The sequence below is a fragment of the Bufo bufo genome, chromosome 5 (assembly GCF_905171765.1).
Source record: "Bufo bufo chromosome 5, aBufBuf1.1, whole genome shotgun sequence".
In the NCBI taxonomy this organism is placed as follows: domain Eukaryota; kingdom Metazoa; phylum Chordata; class Amphibia; order Anura; family Bufonidae; genus Bufo; species Bufo bufo.
The window spans coordinates 353435210-353441209 of record NC_053393.1 but is presented as its reverse complement, the minus strand read 5'-3'; positions in this window follow the sequence as shown (position 1 = coordinate 353441209).

Here is a 6000-nt window from a genome sequence, read left to right as displayed (position 1 = left end):
CCCAATAGTGCTCCTTTTCCCCCATTCTCCATAGTGGCCCCCATGCGTGCCAGTATATGAGATAGGGTCCCTGTAGTGCTCCTCCCCCTCCATAATGCCCCCATGTCTGCCAGTATATAAGATAGGGCCCCCCATAGTGTTCTTTCCCCTATATAGTGCCCCTATGTGTGCCAGTATATAAGATAGAGCCCCCATATTGCTCCTCCCCTTCCATAGTGCCCCCCCATGTGTGCCAGTATATAAGATAGGGCTCCCCATAGTGCTCCTTCCCCTCCATAGTTCTCCCCATGTGTGCCAGTAACTAAGATGGGGCCCCCCATAGTGCTCCTCCCCCTCCATAGTGTCCCCTATGTGTGCCAGTACATAAGATAGGGCCCCAGTAGATGACCCCATGAGTACCAGATAGGGCCCCTAGGAAAGTGTAAATAACTAAAAAAAATAAACACATTTGCCTATTACTTACCTCCTTGCTGCTTTTAGCGATGTGATGCAGTCCTCTTCTGGCTTGTGTCCCGCGCTGTATGGCTCAGACAGCACAATGATGACATTGCGCTGCCTGCGCCGACCTCTGATAGGTTACAGGCCTAGTGCCTATAGCCTATGAGAGGACTGGGGAGGACTGGGGAAGGGAGACGTCCTAAGGACAGCGATACAGATGAATAGAGATGAGCGCTCATCTCCCCTTGCCGCCGGTAAGAAGGGGCCCCCTCATGCTCTGGGCCCCTGTGCAACCGAACCGGCTGCACATGCGATATGTCCACCCCTGGGTAGACAGCATTATCCATTAGTAAATATTTTTACTATGGAAGTGTACAGTATACTTGGTCTGCCACAATGTTTATTAAGGTGGTATGCCATATATATCTACATGTTATGATCAGCAGGAATACTTCTGCTGTTTTGTCTTCTTTTGTCTATCAATTTGTTTGGGATTGTTGCCAAGGAGCCATGTGTGCATCAGCAGCTAATCTTTCTTCTGCAGCTCAGGTTCTTTTAGGAGAGGAGTTCCTAATTGGTTAGCCTTTTCTTTAAAAGAAGTGGGTTGCTTGTTATAGTGTAAGCAAAGTTTGACTGTGAAGCCAGTAGTTGTGTCTGGATTCCATTTTTTGGGGGGGCACAGTCGCCAGAGTACTCACCATTGGTCCTAAAGATGAGTTCAGGGTAAAGAGCATAGTTGAGAAGAAAACCTTCTATTTGGTGGATTGGAAGGATTTGGTCCTGAGGAGAGCCTGCTGAGAATCAATGCACCATCTCTTTTCAGAAAATTCCATCTATGATCTGGACCAAAAAGAAGGAATCATAATGGGGGAGATGTCGTGTCTGCTGACATCTCCCCTCTCCTGGTAGACAGGACATCGGGAGTACTAACCCTGCCCATTTATCCATTCTGTCTTCTGTATAAGGTCGTCCTGCCTGTTTCCTGCTGCTTACTGCCTTAGGGCGCACACACTCTCTTTAGCTCTAAATGAGCCAGTGCACACATGGGCTAATCTGTGTCCATCCAATGGCAGCAGTCTCTGGGTTATATAGGGCATCTTCCCCTATAGGAAGGTGCCTGAGCTTTAGGTTACTATTGTTCTGGCTTCCTGTGCCTGACCTCTGCCTGTTTTCCAGATTGACCCAGTGTTCCCTGCTCGGACCTCTGACCACCGATCAAAAATGTGCTCAAAGAGCTTTTAATTTTTATATAGTAAGTATATCAGTATATACATTCAGATTTAGCCATGTTTCTAGTGTTTGCATGTGTCTTTGAGCATGGAGCAGTGTGCTGCTACATATATTGTTTGTTTGCTTCTGCTCTGATCACTGCCTGATCACCGTACTGAAAACTAGTATAATCATTTACCTGCTGCAATGATATCATCATATCAGTCTTGGAATCATGCTATAAAAAACACGTTTATTATCCACTCTAGTCCTTCATTCTGTTTGTCATCACTTGTGTAGAGAACCTTATCTTATTTTTAAGGAAATCATTAAAGGTTCCCTGATTTTTCCTAAAACATTTGATATGTCATGTTTTGATCAGTGGGGGTCTGAGTACTGAGACCCCCTACGATCCCGTTCTCTAGAATCAGAAGAGAAAAGCACTTGGTTATCACATTCCTACTCCTTTCTGCAGGAGAGAAAATGAGACACTCAATTGAAAGTCTATGCATCAAGGAGAGAGCACAATATGCAAGCACTTCTCTCTCCTCATTCTAGGGATTGGTATGAGTCTCAGCACTCAGACTTCCACCGATCAAAACCTTTGATTTCTCTATATAACATCAAAAGTGTTATGAAAATTCAGTGGCCCCTTAATTATGATAGGATATAAATCATTTAATATAGAGCTCTGGTTAAAAAAATGAAATGATAAAAGTGTTCCTGAATTTTATTTGAATTGTTCACTTTATGAATGGGAACAATTCTACTAAGCCTCTGAACTAAAGGTGGTGGTTTGGTGAAGCCAAGTTCAGGTCCGTGTATGGAGGTGAGAGGGTGAAAACATGGGGGGGGGGGGGGGCATTTATCAAACTGGTGTAAAGTACAACTGGCTTAGTTGCCCATAGCAACCAGTCATATTCCACCTTTTATTTGGACAGCTTCTTTGGAAAATGAAAGGAGGAATATGATTGGTTGCTATGGGCAACTAAGCCAGTTTTACTTTACACTAATTTGATAGATGACCCAAGCCAAATCCATTGTGTCTGACTTTTATATCTCTAGTATGTTGTTTCTTACCTAGTTTTCTCTTGTTTTGTTAGTATTGTTTTGTGGCTATTATAGTCCAGACCTTGATTCTGAGTCTTGTAGTTTATTTTCTCCTTGTTTGAATCTGTCTTGCCTTGCTTCTAGTTCAGCTCTGCTCATTTGTGGGGAGGGGGGGGGGGGGGGTGTCTCTGGGTCCTACTGCCCTCCTTTTCTGCATTTTAGTGTCAGTTTTGCAGATTAGGGTTTTCTACAGGGATATCTTTAGGGACAGTCAGGTCAGTTTTAGGGACAGTGTTTAGATCTACAAAAAGGTCAAGGAAGAGTTAGTCAGTTTGTCTGTTCCTTTATTTTTTTTAATCATCATCTATCTGCTCGGTTGCCTGACTGTTATCACCATTATCAACTAGGGAAATTATCCATTACTATCACCATACATTTCTTGTGAACTATTGCTGAGTTTTAATTTTCCTGTATTCCTGCTACCTGCTACATGTTACAATTCATCCGACTGTCTGGCAGCCCTACTGTATGTCCTGGGGTATCTTTGATTACAGAGAGATACTTTAGAACCAGGGAAAGGTGACTGCTATAGGTGAAGTCTAGTTTTGATGTCTAGTGTCCAGCCATATCATTACAGACCCAAGGATTTCCAGCAGAACATTGCCCAGAGTATAACATTGCCTTCACTGACTTGTCTGCTTCCCATAGTGCATGCTTGTACCATCTCTACCCCAGGTAAACAATGCACATGCTCCTGGCTAGATATACAGTAAGATGTAAAGGAAAGCATAATTCATCAGACGATGCCACCTTCTTCCATTACTCTATGGTCCAGTTCTGATACCGTGAACAACTTTTAAAAGGTGCTAGCCACTCCATACAAGGAACACCCGACACAAGCTGCTGGTTTAGAGATGCTCTGACTAGCTAGTTGTCTAGCCATAACAATTTGTCTCTTGTTAAAGTTGATAAAATCCTAACACTTGTCCATTATTCCTATTTTTTCTAATATATCCCACCCCTAGACAGGGGCTATTGTCACCACACTATCGAAGTTATTCATTTTTCTTGTTACTGGTATTAATGTTATAGCTGATCATCATCCCAAGATACTTGTAATGAGTAAGGAAATGGGTTTCCTGTATCTTTACTGGATTAGCATATATAAATATGGAATATAAACCCCAACACCTGCAGCCCCACTAGTCAGCTGTTCCTTACATCTTCTGACACCGCAAATGACACTTTGAATGGCGCCTATTTCTCCTATACGTGTGTTTCCACACTCTTACTCATGCGCCTGTACTCTACCTCTTTTCTCCAATTTCCAACTGTGGCATAGTGTCTGATGAAGGACTGCGAGCCAAAACATTACAAAGCAGTACTGCTGCATGTCAAAAAAAATCTACTGAAGACCATGCGTGCTGTAATTTATTTACTATAAACGTACACTGGGTGGGAACCCTACAGACAGCACCAAAAAGCAGTGTGCGACAAAAAATGTATTTTAAAAAGCTTTCCACAGTTGTCATGCTTGCCAGGGGACTTCTGGCAAGGTGTAATAGAAACCTGGTAAAATCATTACTATTGCTATGAATAGTGCAAGTGATTAAATGATTGCAAGTTCAAATCCCATCAGTCGACTTACAAAAAAGTTAAAATCAGTTGAAAAAAACCCCATAAACCTTTTTCCATTTATAATATTAACTACTTAGGGCATTATGGACGTAACTGTACGTCATACTGCCTTAAGGGATGTATGGAGGGGGCTTTTGCAGTGTTCCATACAGCTGGCTCTCGCCCACACTGACCGCGCCACCCCTGTCATTTAACCCTTAGGTGCCGTGATCAACACTGTTCGTGGCACCTGTGAGTGAAGGCAGAGGACGGGGCTCCCTCTGCCTTCCGACCAGAGCCCCAGCAGTAAAATCGCTGGGCTCTGATTGGTTGCCATGGCAGCCTGGATGCTGCCTAACCAATCCAGGCCTGCCATGGCAATCTCCCTACTGATCTATGTATGAGGCATAGCTCAGAATGGAGAGTGTAAAAATCCTATTCACCCTAATAGAGATCTATTAGGGTGAATAGGAAAGGAGATAAAAAGATCCAATGTACTAGGCCTCTAAGGGGTCCAATAATAATTTAAAAAAAAGTTATAAAAAGCTTAAATCACCCCCTTTTCCCAATTTTACATATACAGTCAGGTCCATAAATATTGGGACATCAACACAATGTAAACATTTTTGGCTCTATACACCACCACAATGGATTTGAAATGAAACGAAGAGTATGTGCTTTAACTGCAGACTGTCAGCTTTAATTTGAGGGTATTTACATCCAAATCAGGTGAACGGTGTAGAAATTACAACCGTTTGCATATGTGCCTCCCACTTGTTAAGGAACCAAAAGTAATGGGACAATTGGCTTCTCAGCTGTTCAATGGCCAGGTGTGTGTTATTCCCTCATTATCCCAATTACAATGAGCAGATATAAAGGTCCAGAGTTCATTTCAAGTGTGCTATTTGTATTTGGAATCTGTTGCTGTCAACTCTCAAGATGAGATCCAAAGAGCTGTCACTATCAGTGAAGCAAGCCATCATTAGGCTGAAAAAACAAAACAAACCCATCAGAGAGATAGAAAAAACATTAGGCGTGGCCAAAACAACAGTTTGGAACATTCTTAAAAAGAAGGAACGCACCGGTGAGCTCAGCAACACCAAAAGACCTGGAAGACCACAGAAAACAACTGTGGTGGATGACCAAAGAATTATTTCCCTGGTGAAGAAAACACCCTTCACAACAGTTGGCTAGGTCAAGAACACTCTCCAGGAGGTAGGTGTATGTGTGTCAAAGTCAACAATCAAGAGAAGACTTCACCAGAGCGAATACAGAGGGTTCACCACAAGATGTAAACCATTGGTGAGCCTCAAAAATAGGAAGGCCAGATTAGAGTTTGTCAAACGACACCTAAAAAAGCCTTCACAGTTCTGGAACAACATCCTATGGACAGATGAGACCAAGATCAACTTGTAGCAGAGTGATGGGAAGAGAAGAGTATGGAGAAGGAAAGGAACTGCTCATGATCCTAAGCATGCCACCTCATCAGTGAAGCATTGTGGTGGTAGTGTCATGGCGTGGGCATGTATGGCTGCCAATGGAACTTATTCTCTTGTATTTATTGATGATGTGAGTGCTGACAAAAGCAGCAAGATGAATTCTGAAGGGTTTCTGGCAATATCTGCTCATATTCAGCCAAATGCTTCAGAACTCATTAGACGGCGCTTCACAGTGCAGATAGACAAT